Genomic DNA, 20,069 nt, shown 5'->3' with positions numbered 1-20,069 from the left:
AACTTGATGATAGCTCACCATAAGTCCACACCTTATTATCCACAAGCAAATGGCCAAGTTGAGAGCACCAATAAAACCTTAATCTCTATCTTGACCAAAACGGTGGAAGCCCATCGCACAGATTGGAATTTAAAGCTTACATCAGCTCTATGGGCTTATCGTACTGCGTATAAAGTTGTCATTAACTGCACACCATTCAAGATGGTGTATGGCCAAGAAGCGGTTATGCCATGGGAGTTTGTCGTTCCTAGTCTTCGAGTAGCTTCTCAAGAAGGTTGGGATGGAAACCCCTTAGTTGAGCGATTATATATCCTTGAAAGGCTAGATGAAGAGAGGCAATTAGCGGTGCAAAATGCACTTGTGGAGAAAGATAGGAGGAAGAAATGGTTTGAGCGTCACCTAAAGAACAAAGATATCAATGTTGGTGATAAAGTCCTTATGTATGGAGTGCGTAACGAAAAGAAAAAGTTAAAATATGCGGGAAAAGGACCATATAGAGTATGTGAGATCACCCCACAAGGAACCATTCGTGTGGAGACTCTTGATGGAGTTGAAACCATTGGATTCCTCAATGGGAGCAAATTTAAAAGATACTATGATCCTTTAAGCCAAGAGGAGCTATGTGCCATCCATACGAAAAAGACAGCCAAGGCTCAAACAGAATTGAAAAAGATACAAGCTCAAGCTGAGGCGAAAGATCGCCAACAACACATAAGACACCAGCGAGAGGCTAACCTTGGAGTTACACATGCATTCCACGTTGAAACAGAGGATGATTGGTTGGACTCTGACACGCCTCTACGATACCCTATTGAGTTAAATAGTGCCTATGAAAAAGTGTTATATAATGCCTTATTGGACACGGGTGCTAAATATAATCTGCTATCATATGGGGTGTGGTGTCAGTTAGGGAAGCCACCTCTATCTGAGATTATTATCCAAGTCAAGGGTGTCAACAAGAAAAAAACTACGGTTCTTGGAATCTGGCACACTTCTGTGAGTTATGACAATGGGGTTGTAGCTCAATACTTTTTGGTCATGCCTGTTGGAACTATGGAGGGTAATATAAACCTAGGACGCACGTGGATGATAGCCACCAAATGCACTATTGATTGGGGGACTGGGGGTGTCACAACGCAAAAACCAACTCTTATCCCTACCACTCAAGCCATAGTCCCTGAAATATTGCCTAAGGAAATAAAACCCAAGACATTGCATGTCCAAGAGGTTGAACCATACGTCCCCATAGCTCAACTCTCTAGAGCTTCAACTAATGTAGTTGAAAGAAAGCTTGAGACACACAAGAACCATCCTAATATAACAAAGAAAACATACAAGTGGGTCCCTAAAGCTTCTTTAGTAACCATGGCTGATGCTAAAAAACGAAAGCCTCGTAAGAAACGTCCCCCTCACTCCAATAAATTTAAAGAAACATTGCGTTGGATTCCTAAACGACTATTAAAGCATCTTTTATTTAAGGGAGGACTTCTCCCTGGCTATCATTTCCAGAGTCCAAGGGGAGAGGAGTGGATTTGTTTCATAGGATAGTAGTGATGATGAGGCAATGGAAACATCCAGCAATCCAATGGAATGCCTCCGAAGATGCTTTGAGAAAGCTGAAAAATACAAGGAGACACTACCAGATGAAGCCACCTTCCAAGAAATAAGACAAAGCCTAAGACCATCAACAAGTCACAAAGAAGTGGAGGATTGGTTTAACCATTCAGGTCAAGGGTCAACTACATATGTGGACCTGTGGCAAGAAAACCTCTTTCTGCAGGATGAGAGCTTCATGGTAACTCTCTCTCTCTCTCTCTCTCTCTCTCTCTCTCTCTCTCTCTCTCTCTCTCTCTCTCTCTCTCTCTCTCTCTCTCTCTCTCTCTCTCTCTCTCTGTGTGTATCACTTACTCAGACATGATATGTGCAGTCTTGGATTGCTGACAAGGATGACTTCCTTCGACGACGGACACGAGAGTATCGTGGAAGGGATGCGGCCCTAGCACAGTACCTTTCAAAGCTTTGCGAGTCCCCGATAGTAGTTTTTCACAATGGAATGTCACAAGAGGGTTCAATAGCAACTTACACATTAAAGACACTATCACGCTTCTGGGTGGACCCGTGCTACCCAAAAGTGCAGATAAAGTCATTCTTGTGGACAAAGTGTTTGCCAGAGATTGTTTTGGTTACTGCCCGGGCTATACAGGTGGTCGGGCAGCGTATTACTACACTTACACAGCAATGCCACTAGCTCTTGGCAGACAAAACCCGGATGAACTTTTAGAGTATGGCAAACATCTCATGATTCGTTACAAGGGTGATGTGCCAAAAAAAAAAATGAACCTTCAAAATCTTGATACACTTCAAATAGCAATTGTATAAGATCATGTATTATAGAAATTTTGTACAATGTCATCCACTCAAAGTATCTTTCTCCACTTGTGGTTCACATACACCATTGTCTCTCGCCACCTTCGTTGACCTTCACGAGCAACGGAGTTGTTGTATGCCATTGATCTTTTAACTTTTTTTTGTTGTTAATGTCTGATGGCTTGTGTTGTTGCTGAAGAGGCCAAGACTTCTTTTGCATGCATTCGATGAATGATTCTACGATAGAACCATTCAAATACTTCTCTCAAACTGTTAGCCTTGATTCGAGAGCCACCATGTCATGTGTGCCTGAAATAAGCATTTCTCGCCATGTAATGAGACTTTTCCATCCCTTGGGTATTCCATATTGCCGGGTTCCCATACTTTTGTATAAAATATGTAAATGATTGAAAATGATGTGTTGGATATGAAAACATATTACTTAGGATGTTTTACACTCACATAGTTACACATAAAAGAGAATCCAATACACAATAATACCATGTAGTGAGTAATTTGGGTGTCTGTCCATGCTGTCTTGAATGATTTTTTGAGAAGGTTGAGATTCTCCTTGAACTTGTTCATATCACCTTGTGACCAGTCATCTTTGTCGCACATCAAAAATAACATGTCTATTGGTCGCCAAACCTCAGCCTTCGCGTTACGAGTAGTTGGTTCTTGATCTTTGACTGCAATATGTAGCTTTTTCCAGCTCTGATACTCTACCTTGCTAACATAAGATGTGTTATATATTTTTCCATGTTTTGTTAGCTTCGGATCTCTTATTCCTTGGGGTTTAGGTAAAAACCTCTGTGCCTTCACCCCACCGATGGATGGTTTGCATGGGACATCCTTCTCAGCAGTTGATCGCTTTTCATCCCGCTGGATTTTCACATTGCCACCATGAAGCCCCATATTCGACAATACCAATTCTAAGCACTGCAGGGCCACTTGTCGCTCTGCTGAGTTCTTGATTTTCCAAGCAAACCCGATATATAAGTAGACCAATTTCTCCACAATTCTACAAAGGGCATGCATTGTACAGATGTGGACATTCACAAGTGGTATTTTCAAAACCGGTCGAAAAGCAGGTTCCTCAATGTGACGTGTTGGAGATTTTCTCTACCACTTTGGGTCCATGACCTTTGCAGGCTCCATGCAGAACAAACACGGCGACTTTGCCATTGCACCCATTCCACAATTATACATGCACTTTAATGTTTTGAGGTCACCTCCAAGATGCCACTGAACTTGAAAGTCTCCCCTTCCATCTAGAAGTAGTACCTCTCCTTGGTTAGTCTGTTGATCAATCACCTCCAGAAAATTAGTTTGATGGAACACCCAATATAGAATCTCATGATCTTCTTTCTTTACCTGCAACACAAAATAAATGAGACTTAAGTAGCTGTGAACATTTGAGCTTAGCTGAGAATCTCGCTTACCTCAAAGGCACCAAGCCACCATATGTTAGATTCTGATTGAACACTAAAATACAAAGGATCATCATTGGGACACTTTGAGAGGGCTCTATTCATTAAAGTAATAGTAACACGCTCTAGCTTTTTCTCTTTAACAAGCTCACACTCATCCAGTTTCAACACAAAATGTAATACCCCTCATGACTCTTCAAATGTGATGTTGTAAAACTCCACCATTCTCTTCTGCAACATCTGCAGGTCCATAAAAATATTATTGAGCTCATCATATGCCATGTTTGCTCCATGGCCACTATAAGTTGCTTTAATATGAAAGAGTTGTCCAAGATATTCTCCCTGTGCGTCGTTAAGTTGAAGCCTCTCTTTCCAAACACTTGAGGCTAATGGTAAAAGTTTGGATTTTATACCCTTCTTAACAAAGATGGATGAGACAGATTTTTGTATAGCCGAATATCCTCTTTTGCTTACACCAAGTGAATCAAGTGTGCCTTGTATCTCTTTTGCAGGCACTGAGTTCTCTGAAATAAAGCGGTCCACTACATTTCGTTGTAGGACCTTAAACTTCTTGTCATGTACTATATCTGCTACAAGGCTTCTACTTATAAGTGGCTTCAATCTCTTTCCTATATTGGCTTTGGGGTCAATGTTTTCCTTGTCAGGATAGATTGAATCTCTACATGAAGACAATGCATAAGTAAATAACAGAAAATTTACTTCACTAACACTATTGAGGCACATGAAAACAATGCATAACAAAAAAATTACTTAACTAAGACAATTTAGTCAACCAAGAAGCATCACCTTAATGCTCGGATTCTTTTCTTGAGGCCTCCGGATGCAACCTGCAATGTTTCAAGATTGCGCAATTTCTTCTTTCGGATACGACCACCCAAGATGGTGTCCTTCATTTGACAAGTTCGTACCTTTCCTTTCAGTTCTTGTACCTCTGTTTTGTGTTGCAAATGGTAACATGATCTGTAGAATGTAAATGTGAAAGACGAAAAATCTCACATTGTTGAGCTTGGAGAATGCCCTTATAAGTTTCAGCGTCCCTTGTAAGAGATTTACAATAACCCAGAAGGCCCTTTTCTCCATCACCAGCAAAGGTCAATAAGCTTGTAGGATTGACAAACGGTGGAGATGCATTAGTCATTGGATTCTTAGGATAGAGAGAGCCTCTCGTCCAGATATCTATGTGTTTAGCTCCCTGTGCGGGAGGTATATGTGTGTTTGCTTTACTACGCTTAATCAATGGTTGGTACTCATTGTCCAAATCAATGTGAAGGTGATATTTGGCTCGTTTCTGTGTAACAGTTGTGCCATTTGAGGAGTGCCCCATTAGCCAAATGTGCAGGTTTAATGGAAAGTGAATAGGCGGCTGCGCCTTCGTCCCTCCATGTTAGCCTCATTCCCTCCATGTTGACGAGGTTCATTCAATGCAACTGAAAAAAATATTATCCCTCAATCATTACAACGAATGTTCAGAAGAGTAAAGAATCTACTTAAAGTACACTTTTTGAACTTTTACCATGAAAGACCCACCTCTATTATTCGCCATATTTTCTAGAGAGAGAGTGCGAAAAATACATTTTCTTAGAAGGCCCTCCAAATGACCTCCGAAATTTCCTAATGGAACCACTACTACTTGCTTTTGTTGAAGTCATAGAGGAATCACCTCCACCCTAGGAGGAGTCCACATTGTAGTTGCACCCATTTGTTGTTTTCCAATTGTCTCCACTTGAAATTCTCCTTCAAGAAATATCTCAACTTCTCCATTTGTAAGATTTGTTCCTAGATCAACCTGCAAAAAATTGTTGGTGATGGAGCTGCCCTTGGATCTATGTTATGACCCACCACATAACAATGAATAACATAGTTGGGACGGAACCAAAACCATTGCTTGGGTAGCCCATTTGGATGTTTTCTATACCTCTCAAAAGATGGTGCATGAGTCCTTTTACTACATGCCACTATATTCTTTCCACATCTTTTTCCACCACTGGGGTGCCACTACACGTTACACGGCTGCCAAGATGAGTTCTTCTAATTGCTCACATAGCTTCATTGACCTTTTGTTCCAGAACACAAACCTTTGCCTTGTCTTTAGAATTCTCACTCCCATTTGCTGCACTTGAATCATCCCTAAAATGATCTTCCTAGGCCTTCCACGTGATGTGTGGTCACAGGTTTTTGCTTTGTACTCTAGTCTATGTGTGGATTTGTCCTCATCAATGGACCTCGCTTTTGCAAAACAATTTCTTTGTCTACTTCAAGAGGTGTGCAAGCCTTTTACATGTGTGTTCCAGATGTAACCTCACTTACCACCCTTATCACTTGCACTTGACTAGAGAAAACTCTCTCCTTGAGTCTCTCTAATGAAGGATCCTTTCTGATATGTTTACCTTGAGAGTAAGAAACTACCTTTGTGCTTTGTAGTATAGCATTTTCCATATCCCAAGTACATGCATCATACAATGAGATTTTTTTTTTTTGAATCCCTCGCTCGGAAGCCAACTCCCATGCTTACTCTCAGGCAAGTTGGTTTATGGAGTGTTTGCCCCATCACTACCTTCTCTACTGCTTTCATGGTGCTTCCCCAATGTGCAATACACACATACCACCAACTCAACCAAGATTTTACTTCGGGGATGTTCTTATCCATGCAATGTCCATTGCACCACCATTGTCAAAGGAGATAAGACTCTACTAGTGCTGCATCTCTAGAGGGGGTTAAACGCCACTTTTTGCACATGTCTTTGTGAGTTTGTTGAGAAGAAGAAACAATGTACTTTTTTGTGTGCACCATCATGCTTTGCTTTCAATGAAAAAGGAAAAATCAGTCTTGATGTTGTAGAACATTGTCTGTCCCACCATTGAACACAATGCGAACTGCATTCTAGTTGGCTTGAGCTTCATCGGCCATGAATCCATGGAAATCCACTCTCTCACGTCCATGCCCCTCCATAAATTTATTTATGCACTACCAAAAAAGGATTTGTGCTTCTATATCCTCCTCTTTCATCTCACAAGTTGCAATAGTGAGGAGGTCTTGCATGTTATAACGTAAGACATTCATATTAGTATACATATTATTAGTCGTTTCTTAATATATGTCGAGCTTGAAAAATATGTTCCTAAAATATCAACCCTGGATCATACACATGGCATTCCATGGTCACCCAATCCTCCACTCGGTGAGTCTGATCAAATTGCACCCAAGTGTGGTAAAGATCTCCAGCTCCACTTTATCGCATCCAATTGACCAAATCCAATCCAGAGGTAGGGCCAACCGTCAACATCTTGAGCAGAAATCACCACTCCCCTTCTTCTCGATGAGTCCCAAGTGTGCTAAAGATCTCCAATTCCACTTTGTCGCATTTGATTGGCCAAATCCAATCCAGAGGTAGGGCCAACCGCCAACATCTTAAGCACAAAGCACTGCTCCTCTTCTTCTCCTTGCCAAGGAAACCTAATTTTGTGAAAAAAGTCATATATGCAATCCCTTTTTAGCTGCAACAGGGAGTCTACATTAAAACTCTCTTTTGTTGGCCCATTTCTTGTTGCTACCAAGAACCTGCAAAACCTGTATTACAAAGTTTAGTTACTTTGAAATAATATTAATCATCCTCACCAATTGTCCTCCACTAAGGGACCAAATGCTTAAACAACATTTAGAAGTTCTTGCTCTTCAAGTACATGGCAACAGCCCCCTTCTTACATCAAACTTGTTATCACAATTTCCTTTGCCACACACAATTGTACCTTTCGTGCACCTACATGTTTGTCTACATCGAGGACTCGTGCAACCATTTCTTTGGTTTTATTAGTGAGCCTTTTGGACGTACCATCCCTCATTCATGTTGGTGATTTCCTTGATGTACCATGAACAGATTGATGTGTCATCAATCTGCTCATGCTTTCATCCCTTGGCATGAAATAATCTATGTGGTACCATATACATGTGGTAGTGATGTGTGTGAACACACTTAGGACCATCAGAGCATTTTTTCCCTCACTAGGAGATTTTTTCTCCGATGCATTGTATATACGCCCATCACTCTAGGGCTAACTTATCTTTCCATTCCACACAAATTAAAACTACTCTTTGTTGTGTGCCTTGAGATTCTTCATTTTCTCCAAGCTGTGTGCGTTTCCCTAAACTCTATTTCCAACAATTGGTATCAGAGCAGGTTACGTCCTCTCGGACATAGTCGCCATTGCTAGCACATACCTAATCACTTTCACATATTTGTGTGAGCTTTGGTGAGCATCAGCGGGTCGACAAGCACTTTGGGCAAGCTCGTAGAGCTCAATTTTCTCAAATATTTGATTCCGGCTCATTTCGGCATCCATTTCCACTACAAGCAGTTATGTGCATGCATTTTTGTCCTTTTGTGCAGAATTTTTGTAGGTGCTATTTTTTGCATAATAGGCCCTTACAATCTTCTTTGGGTTGTGCTATATAGAACGCATTAGACTCGCTTTTTTTCTCCTCTTTTTGGGTAGTTTTCACCATGACTGACAACAACACAGATGTGTACAAGATGTTTACTATTGAGGATAAATTGGATGGGGACAATTGCCCAATGTGGACATACATGATGCCACATGTTCTTGTGCCAACATTGTGCAAGGCATTGATTTCCATCTTGGTTCTAAGGATGTAGGCACTGTTGAGGATGTTGCAAGTTTTGCTGGCAAGATTGCTACTGCTAGAGTTGTTTTGCTTGCGGCTGGAGCAGGCTCGTTGGTATGTTAGAGATGGGAACGCTCATGCATTATTTGTGAAGTGCACTATTACGCCTCACATTTGCTCAGCTAAATCAGCTAAATTGGCTTGGGAGATTCTAGTTGGTCTTTATGCAAGTCGCAATGAGACTAAAATTGCATTGGTGCGTAAAGAGCTAGAGTCAAAGATTATGCACGAGGAAGATGACATGGACACTTTCCTTACTGGTATTGATAGCCGTTTTTCGGCTCTCTGTAATTGCCATAGTGATTTATCTCACCCTATCAAATCACACAAACATTGTGGTTACCCTCACCCTTTCACTGTATATAGGCGCGTGTGAGTTAGGGGACTTTTCCCATATCTCCTTACTGAAATAAAAAACCCTCAATTAGCTAGTCATTGGGCTAGTTGAGCCAAAAAAATAAAAAATATAAAAAATATAAGTATATTATGGCCCATGCGTATGTAAATATTTCTTTGTATATAGGGCCTAAATAAAAGATTTTTTCATAATTATTTTGGTATTTATTTAAATATTTCTACCTAGGTGTGTGTTATTTATGCTCTGTACATTGCCTCACCATTACCACAATTTTTCATACTCTTTATTCCATATAGAAATATTTTCATGTAAGCTTCTCTTATATTTGGTGTAACTCCACCCCAACAAAAATCCAAAAAAACTAGTTTTATTTATGTGTATATTTTTACACTATTGTGATTTTTCCCTTCCTACATCTATTTTGTTTTTTTTCTAAAAAATTAGAACACCAAAAATATTTATCTTTTTATGGTAGCCTCATAATGAGAGAGATTTCTTTTGACCCCTTTATATTTTTTCCACTTATATTATTTATATTTGACATGTACATATTTTTTAGACCCCTCAATATTTGATTTTCTTAGTTGTACTATTGACTTATATCATGATCTCAACAATATCTTCAATTATAGACCTACCAAATAAGGTCAAAGGTAGGTGGCATGCATACATGCACTATGGAGGGCTCACTCTTGGAGGTATTCAAAAGAATCATTCAAAGAAGGACCCCACAAGGACTTTGTGCAGTGGAAAAAAACAGTCGGTTTTGCTGAATTTTTAAAGTTCACTTGCTCTCCGAATTTGAAAAGGTGATACAAACAAAAGTTGTAGCTCGTGGGCTGAACTTTTGCCTCAAATTTTTTCATATTTGTTTGAGCTACGAGCTGTGAGCTATGATTTTATTAGTGGACCCCAGTTTTCCCATGCTATGCAGCCACACTCTCTCTTCCACTTTATCATTTTCCTCTTTCACACACACTTCTCCACTCATCATCCCCACCTCTCTCACCACTCCTCTCTGCACCCTACTCACCTTCTCCTCAACCTTGAAGAATAAGAGAAACCATGGTGAACTCATACCTCCCACACACAATTCCATTCCAAAATTGACCACCTAGTCTCATTTTTCCTCCTCCAAATTACCCATATCTATCAAAAAAACCACAAAATTCAGCCTCTTCTCTTAAAAGACAGCATCATGGTGGTTGATTACTCAACTTCAATTACCTTGTCTCTCAAGGAAGGTCAAGAGTGGAGAAAAAATGTATCGTCAAAGCTAGTGGACCGTCAACAAGCGTCAAAATTGGCCCTACTCAAGACACTTGGAGCATCAACCTTGTAAGAAATCCACCTTTTCTTACCTCTTAATAGTTTTTCTTCTTTATTTGTATCCTACATGGATACTCCCATTGTAAATATCCAATTCCATTTGTAAATTAATACTAACTCTACTAACACTAACCCACTATGAAAAGTCCTATCACCTCCATTTCTCTCCTCTCTCTTTCCTCACCAACTTCTTGATAATTTCAAGCAAAAGAAATTAGATAAATTGCTGAAAATCTAACCCAACCATGGTTAGAGGAGTAACCCTAGCCTCCAAAATTGCTATAAAAGGAGGGTGTAGCTAGCACAAAAAAGGGGGGAGAAGAAAGAGCACTATGCTATAGCTTGAGAAGCCAAGCTCAACCTCTTGAGAAGGAGCTCTTGAGTGGAATCTCATTGGCATTAGGCATATGTATGTGTTGTATTAGGGGTGATTAGCAAGGGAACTCTATGCCATTGTAGGAGAGAGTGATCATTAAATTGAGGGTAGGAAATCTATCATTTCTCCTACTAGTGTAAGCCCAACATTTGCTGAATCAAGGAGGGTGAATTTGGACTAAGCATGGATACCTTGTCTCCCTTCCAACGTGAAGTCATGGACAATAATGATGTGTAAGTGTCTTGGTGTTCTATTTAAGTTCTTGATAGCTTGTCTCCGGGTATTGTTATAAATTTAGCCATAAATCCCACATGCTGTAAGAGGGCGACAGGGTGGAGAGGACTCCCCTGGCCTTAAGACAGTGATTGGGGTAGCTTTTTCTTGTGATGTGTTGTGGTGTAATTTACTCAGGCTATGTTGAACAAATACTAATCTCACTTTGATTGGTCATGACAGATTTGTAAGAAGGCATTAGTGCAACAAGCACCCCCTTCTCTCTTCTCTCTCTTTCTTACATATATATATTTATGTTTGCTTGATCATTAACGATACACTTCAAAGCAGCCCGAGCACCATCTGTCTCTCTCTCTCTCTCTCTCTCTCTCTCTCTCTCTCTCTCTCTCTCTCTCTCTCTCTCTCTCTCTCTCTCTCTCTCTCTCTCTCGTGTTTTAGTGTGTGAGAGTGTTCCATTGGTGTTAGGGTTAGTGTAAATTCCTTGCTTATTTGTGGGTTGCTCTAACGATTCTCCTCTTTTGCGTCCTAGTTCGCTCTTAAACTAGGTGGTGCCCCTTGTGTAGTTGGGATTTGGCTGGGGGTTTGTTGTTTTGGTTTGTGTTGTGTTGTGCCCCAGCCCCATTGAGCAGCACGGGAGCCTTGAAGGGTGTCTAGAGGTTGCTCTTCTTGTTGCCAGCCCTGGACCGCTTCAAATTGGTGCCCCCACGGAGGACAGGCTTGTGTATGTTTTGTGAAGGCTCAACCTTTAGCATAATCAAGTAGCTTGCATGAATCACGAGAATTTGTATGATCCCTTCATTCCCATTGCAAGGCAAAAGGTACACATAATTGTTAGTACTAAGTTGCAATTTCAGCGAGTAATTCGTAGAAGTTTAGGTCCTCTTAGGTTGGTAGAGATAAACGCATCAGTAAATCCTTTTATTTTGCCTCTCATTAGGTACGATATTAGCTTGGACGTCTATATTTTTGTGTTATTTTAAGCATTAGGACATGCATAGGCCATGGATAATGGCCCAGGAATAGAGGTTTTTCCCTTTCATTTTACTCCACACATTAGAATAAACGTTGCAATTAGTAGAAAGATCCGTTTTCAACAACGAATGGTGTTCATGTTTGGTGCCCAAAGAGTAGGAGAAATTCTTGCATCACCAAACCCTGTCATTCTACCTCTCATCAACTACCACACTTCTTTTGATGTACATGTGTTCATTTTATTTTAAAATGAAGTGCAGCCCGGCAAAATAGTGTGTATGTTTGTTTTTTCTTTGTCCAAGTTGTTACAAGAAACAAAAAACGATCATTTGTTCTAACAGGGAATGTGTGTGCAGTGAAAGTTCAATCCTTAGAGATCTAGCTCTATTACCAATTGAGTTGCAGGAGCAAGTAGTAAGGCGTCTCCCTCATAACAAGAGGGTGGTGAAGTTAAGACGAAAGGTCCTACGCGTGGATTCCATTTTCCTCTTGTTGTTGGGCACTAAGGAAGACCACATTCATCCAACTAGTGTGTGCCCTAAGATTGGTAAATAGAGTGAAATTTGGCGTTTGGCGAGTGCATTTCACCATTGAGGAAGACTCTTCAGAAACTTGCGGCCAGAGTTCATGCTTCATAGACTCACATTTGGTGAATTTTTCCCTCATTTGCGTCTTATTAATAGTCTTCCTTTCGCTTTCAACAAAGGAGATAGGGAGCTATTCAGAGCTTGTCTTAATAAAGAGAGCATAGAGAAGATTGCAAATTTGTATAAATTCTCATCCTTCTCTACTTTCTATGAACTTTGTTCATAGAGACATTGTAAATCTCTTTATGCTTTTGAATGATTTAACCATAATCCTAAGGAGTTTTTGTCCAGGAATTTTGTAGCACAAGTGGAGTCTTTAAATCTTGCAAACTTGATTGGACTTGATGAGGATGTTCTTTATGAAATTGTGAGAAGGTTGCCTCACTCCGACTGTGTGGAACTCGAAGGAAAGGAGCTCCTAGTCAATTGCTACTTTCTCACGGCCTTCGACGAGCATGAAGATCTAGTTTTTATACAAACCGCTTGTGCATTGGGAATTGTAGAGCAAGTGCAATTTATCACTTGGGACGTGGTTGCTCTTTTGGATCCAGAAAATGAAGTTCTAGAGATTTATGTTTATCGCCTTAGCTTTGAAGAATTTCAACCCTTCTTAGAGCTCATCAATAGTCTACCTTTTTGTTTTGATCAAACAAATCGAGACCTCATTGAAGCTTGGATAGCTGAAGAAGAAAACCTAGAGTGGTATTTTCTTACTTCTTCATTTGCAGGCGAGTGGTTCTAAATCTCTATTGTATCCCTTATTGTAACTCGTGTTGTAATCTTTCATAATAATGGAGAGCCAACGCCAAATGTCTGGATATCCTCTTTTCTTTGGAGAGCCTGGAGAGGATGCAGAATTATTTTTAGCAAATTTCAAGATGTCTTGCCGTATCAAGAGGATAGAAACCGATCAAGAACGTGTAGAAATGTTTGAGGTGGTCCTTAGGAAAGATGCTAGCACTTGGTTTGACTCTTTGCCTGAGGAAGTTAAAGGGAATTACACGGAAGTTTTGAATCGTTTCAAGAAATACTTCTGGCAAGACATTGTTTCTCATAAGCAAAAAGACTTAGATGACTACTACTTGTACAAGCAAGAGTTTCTACGTCTTTGGGCTCTATGGATACGAAATGTTGCTAACCCTGGTGATGGTGCAGAAGTTTTAAAGAAGGAGAGGTTCATAGCCGGACTCTTTCCTGACCTTAAGGTAAAAGTTGAGGCGGGTGCACCTGCTACTTTTGATGCAGCTGAAACTAGGGCTACTGAGAAGTATAGGAAACTCAAGTGCTTAAGGGGAGAGGTTCCAATAGAAGGTCTTAGACCCAAAGGTAAGTCACAAGCATCAGCATCTAGGGAGCTTCTTGAGGTAATGGCTGAAGTGATTGAGAAGTTAAATGAATCTTTAAGCAGCCTGTCAATTCACCTTGCACAAGCTGTAGGTCCAAAGGGACAAGCAAAGAAGTGAGAGAAGAGAGAGCCACGAACTAGGAGAGTCTTGCAATGTTGGAATTGCGGAGAGTCTGGACATGGGATGTATAATTGTCCTTGGCCCCGTGGAGAGCCAGGGAGACCTAACTTGAATTACCCAGTGATGAATGCAGGAGAAGGAGCTGGTCAACAACCAAGGCTTCTACAAAGGCCAAATGGACCAAGACCACCTCCACAAGGGGTAGAAGGAGTTCCACCTTTGCCAGATCCAAATGTGCATGTGGTAGAGGTGACAAATTCAAATGAGGTTGACATGGAAGCCAATGGCATTAAGCGTGGCCGAGGGAAAGGTAAAGAGAAAGAAGGAGTCACATCACAGAGTGACCATGGACAAGGCAAAAAGCCAAAGGAGACCAAGGAAACCAAGAGGACTCGACGTCGTATCAACCTCCAAGACTTCCCTCTTGGACATGGTATGGCTCCGTACAACTTGTTGGAAGACATGAGAGGTAAGGGTCCTGATATTTCATGGCCTCAATTTCTTGCATTATGTCCACAAGTTAGGAGGGATTTAACAAGGGCAATTAGCACTAGGAGAAAGGTAAAAGAGAGTGTGCCTGTTGTAAAAATTGCACAAGCTGAAATGAATGAGGACATTACACCGGTGCTAGACTGTTACATCAAAGGAAGATTGGTTAGGAAAGGTCTAGTGGATGGGGGTGCACAAATTTGCATCATGACAGAGGGACTCATGCAAAGACTAGGCATGCACATCCATGAGACACTTGAAATCAAAGTCAAGATGGCAAACAATAGCAAGGCTAGGTGTGTAGGCATTTGTAAAAATGTCTTTGTAGAGGCCTTTGGCATTAAGAAAGCGGTGGATTTTTATGTTATGTCGACCAAGGGAAGTGGTTATCCATTTATCATAGGAAGACCATGGCTAATGAAAATGCGAGCTTTGCAGGATTGGGAGAGTAGGAAATTAATTTGCAGGAATGACAATCATAAGAAGGTTGTCTTTGACATGAAGGAGCAACGCCAAGAGGAGCTCCATGAAGAATCATCTCAAAGTGAGACGGAAGAAGGTTGGACCGATAGCACTTCAGAAGAAGAAAGTAGCGGCAGCATTACTGAAGAGGAGTCTTCCATCGAAGTCATGGGGGTAAGGTTTAAGCCAAGCAACCAAGAGACCTCTTGTCAAGGCTTGGAGGAGGTAGGTCCTCAAGAGAACGAAGGTGTTCAAGATGAAGGGATGCTGGAAGGTATGCTATCAACAACACTTACAAAGGATGAAAGAGAGGAGTTCAAATGTGTGCTAAGGAAGTTTCCTAAGCTTTTTGCTAAAGACTACACCGACGTGCGTGGGGTAGATGTTGTTCAACACAAGATTGAGTTAAAGCCTGAGGCCACACCTAAAGCTCAGAAGCTACGAAGGCTAAGAGTTATAAAGGAGGAGGCTCTACTCAAGGAGGTAAGAAAGCTTCTAGCAGCAGGTTTCATTTATCCAGTGGAGAATTCAGAGTGGGTCTCTCCTGTTGTTGTCACTCCTAAGAAAAATGGCAAGTGGAGGGTGTGTGTGGATTACCGTCCCCTCAATGAGGCAACAAAAAGAGATCACTTTCCCCTCCCATTCCAGGATGAGATACTAAATGAGGTAGCTGGTCATGAGAAGTACACTGTGTGCGATGGTTACTCAGGTTACTTTCAAATAGGGATTGCATTGGAGGATCAATTGAAAACAACCTTTATCACTCCTTGGGGTTGTTATGCTTTTAGAGTCATGCCATTTGGTCTGACAAATGCTCCTGCAACATTCCAACGTTTCATGAATATGGTGTTTCAAGCATTCTTTGGAAAGTCAATTAGGGTGTTCATTGATGATTTCTGTATTTATAGCTCAAAATCATTGCATCTACAAAGGGTAGAAGAAGGTTTAAAGAAGCTCTACGACATGGGAGGTCAACTCAACCCCGACAAGTGCCATATAGGTGAGGATGAAGTAATCTTGCTTGGTCATAAAGTTTTTTACAAAGGCATTGAAGTGGATCCTTCAAAGGCAAAGGCTCTTATTGAGCTACCATCACCCAAGAGTCTTAAGGAGGTCATCTCATTCATTCAAAAGGTGAAGTATATGTCACGCTTCATTCACTTAGCCTCGGAGTTACTTCACCCTTTGCAAAAGTTGACACAACAAGTAGAATTTGCATGGTCTGATGAGCTTGAAGAGTACTTTTGTAACATTAAAGTCATTTTGTCAGAGCTACCAACACTCATGCCTCCTTGTTGGGAGTACACATTCTTTGTTAGCTCTAGTGCTGGGAAAGAAACAATTGGTGCAGTTTTGTTACAACAAGATCCCTATAGTACCAGGATGCGGCCCATCTACTTTGCTAGTAGAGTCATGAATGCCTTAGAGAGAGGCTACACGGAGGCAGAACTCATGATGCTTTCTCTCATGTTTGCGATAAGGAAGTTTAGATCCTACTTGCTCCCAAAACCTTTTGTAATCCTCACCGCAGAGAATTTGTTCCCTTGGGTGTCATCTCAAATGAATCTTAGTACTAGGATCTCAAAGTGGATTATGGAGTTGCAAGAGTTTCAATACTCTTTCAAGGTAGAAGATAGTGTGCGTGCACAATTGGCAGGGATTCTCACTTATAGGGTGCATGAAAAGGAGATTAAGGTGCCTGAAGTAAAGACCCTACCATTGCCACCACCAAAAAGTATTCCTAATGCTTTAACCTTGTTCTTTGATGGAGCTTTTCGTCGAGCCACAGGAAAAGCAGGGGAGGGCTAGTGTTGCTCAACCCAAGTGGAGAGGTGGTCATGAAAGAGAAGTTCAATCTACCAAGTTCAGCTAGCAACAATGAAGCAGAATATGACACACTACTTCATGGTTTAAAAATATGCATTGGCCATGGTATACAACGTCTCATGGTAAAAGGGGATGCACTTCTCATTGTGAAGCATATTTTAGGCATCTGGGCATGCAAAAATGAAAGACTAAGGGCCAAAGTTCATACCATCCGTAGGCTATTTAATCAATTTGAGGAGGTGCAATTATATCATATTCCTAGGAAACAAAATGAAGATGCTGATTTACTTGCACAACAAGCCGTTGCATGTGTAAAGAAAGAAGTGCAGGTCATCATGGTGGCGGCTGTTGTGAAGCAACCGAGGTACCAGGGATTGGAGTCATTGGCTCCCATCATTGGCTACATTTTGGAGGGTGAGTTTCCACCAGACTTCACAAAAGCTCAGAAGAGAGACTCATGAAGAAGGCAAGCATGTATCTCTTCCTAGAAGGCTCCCTCTATCAAAGAGGGAAGGATAAAGTGTGCAGAAGAGTACCAACTATCGCGGAAATTCCAGCCATTCTAAAAGGTTTGCATGAAGAGGCATGTGGTGGTCATTTTTCCCAAGAATTAACTGTGAAGAAGATTTTGCTTGCGGGGTATGTTTGGCCAAGCTTGCATGTGGATGTTCAACATTGGTGTAAAAGCTGTCACAATTGTCAGATAAATGGAAATAGAAGGTTGGTGCATGGCCCGAGGCAAATAGTGCTTGCAAATGGACACTTTGAAAAGTGGGGCATTGATGCTATGGGTCCTCTGCCTAGGACAAAAAATGGTAAACTCTACATTCTAGTGGCTGTAGACTATATGACTAGGTGGGTGGAAGCACAAAGTGTGGCAAAGGTAAATGAGAGGACAGTGAGCAAATTCGTCTACACTCACATTTGTTGTAGATTTGGCACACCTTTGGAGATTGTTTCTGATAATGGTCCAAGGTTTAGAAAGGGATTGCTCACAGAAGTCTGTGAAGAACTTCGCATTCTACATCGTCACAGTACACCCTACTATCCCCAATCAAATGGTGTTGGTAGAAAAAGCTAATGGTGTCATTGCAGGCATCATTAGAAAGATGGTGAAAAACAAGACAAAGTTGTGGGATGACTTCTTGGATGGTGCCTTGTGGGCATATCGAACCACATATAGGGAAGCCACGGAGTTCACACCATTTCACTTGGTCTATGGTCAAGAGGCTTTGCAGCCTATCAAGCTCAACATTCCAACAATGCGACTTCATGGCAAAGGAGCACAAGATGATCAAGAGGTATGGATGGATCGACTTCTTACGTTAGTGGAGCTTGAGTGGAAAAGAGAAGCAGCATATGAGTGCTACAAGAGGAAAGCCACACAGAGCGAAAGGAAACTCACGACAAGCAACTGAAGGACAAAGGCATCAAGGAAGGAGAGCTTGTGCTAAGGTATGACAATCGACTTGACAATCGTTTTGATGCCAAGTTTGAAACTAGATGGCAAGGGCCATACATAGTCAAGAAGGCTTTCAATTCTAGTTACTATTAGCTTATGGACTTGAATGATAAAGAGCACTCCAGGAAGGTAAACGGGTATCTCTTGAAGCCTATTTGAGTGCCTTCTACCAAAGGATCTACCAAAGATCTGTCCTAAGGCCGCTGTCTCATGTAAGTATTGTTACATGAAGCATGAGTGTAACTCCAGCCAAAATTCTGAGGGGCCAAACAATGAAGATCTCATCAAGGACTCTGAAGCACTCTCTTTGGAAAAGATGCTCTATGATGGTACATGAATATACCATCATCCTGGGGGAGGGCTAATGATAGCCGTTTTTCGGCTCTCCATAATTGCCATAGTAAGTTACTCCACCCTACCAAATTCACCAAACGCTATGGCTATCCCTACCATTTCCTGTACATAGGCACGTGTGAGTTAGGGGACTTTTCCCATATCTCCTTACTGAAATAAAAAACCCTCAATTAGCTAGTCATTGGGCTAGTTGAGCCAAAAAAAAAAAAAACATAAGTATATTATGGCCCATGCGTATGTAAATATTTCTTTGTATATAGAGCCTAAATAAAAGATTTTTTCATAATTATTTTGGTATTTATTTAAATATTTCTACCTAGGTGTGTGTTATTTATGCTCTGTACATTGCCTCACCATTACCACAATTTTTCTTACCATTTTTCATACTCTTTATTCCATATAGAAATATTTTCATGTAAGCTTCTCTTATATTTGGTGTAACTCCACCCCAAAAAAAATCCAAAAAAACTAGTTTTATTTATGTGTATATTTTTTCACTATTGTGATTTTTCCCTTCCTACATCTATTTTGTTTTTTTTCTAAAAAATTAGAACACCAAAAAATATTTATCTTTTTATGGTAGCCTCATAATGAGAGAGATTTCTTTTGACCCCTTTATATTTTTTCCACTTATATTATTTATATTTGACATGTACATATTTTTTAGACCCCTCAATATTTGATTTTCTTAGTTGTACTATTCACTTATATCATGATCTCAACAATATCTTCAATTATAGACCTACCAAATAAGGTCAAGGGTAGGTGACATGCATACATGCACTATGGAGGGCTCACTCTTGGAGGTATTCAAAAGAATCATCCAAAGAAGGACCCCACAAGGACCTTGTGCAGTGGAAAAAAACGATCGGTTTTGCTGAATTTTTAAAGTTCACTTGCTCTCCGAATTTGAAAAGGTGATACAAACAAAAGTTGTAGCTCGTGGGCTGAACTTTTGCCCCAAATTTTTTCATATTTTTTTGAGGTACGAACTGTGAGCTATGATTTTATTAGTGGACCCCAGTTTTCCCATGCTATGCAGCCACACTCTCTCTTCCACTTTATCATTTTCCTCTTTCACACACACTTCTCCACTCATCATCCCCACCTCTCTCACCACTCCTCTCTGCACCCTACTCACCTTCTCCTCCCTACTCACCTTCTCCTCAACCTTGAAGAATAAGAGAAACCATGGTGAACTCATACCTCCCACACACAATTCCATTCCAAAATTGACCACCTAGTCTCATTTTTCCTCCTCCAAATTACCCATATCTATCAAAAAAACCACAAAATTCAGCCTCTTCTCTTAAAAGACAGCATCATGGTGGTTGATTACTCAGCTTCAATTACCTTGTCTCTCAAGGAAGGTCAAGAGTGGAGAAAAAATGTACCGTCAAAGCTAGTGGACCGTCAACAAGCGTCAAAATTGGCCCTACTCAAGACACTTGGAGCATCAACCTTGTAAGAAATCCACCTTTTCTTACCTCTTAAGAGTTTTTCTTCCTTATTTGTATCCTACAATGGATACTCCCATTGTAAATATCCAATTCCATTTGTAAATTAATACTAACTCTACTAACACTAACCCACTATGAAAAGTCCTATCACCTCCATTTCTCTCCTCTCTCTTTCCTCACCAACTTCTTGATAA

This window comes from Adiantum capillus-veneris, chromosome 14, assembly GCF_014529385.1.
Source record: "Adiantum capillus-veneris isolate H3 chromosome 14, ASM1452938v2, whole genome shotgun sequence".
Classification (NCBI taxonomy): Eukaryota; Viridiplantae; Streptophyta; class Polypodiopsida; order Polypodiales; family Pteridaceae; genus Adiantum; species Adiantum capillus-veneris.
Note: the sequence above shows the minus strand (reverse complement) of the source record.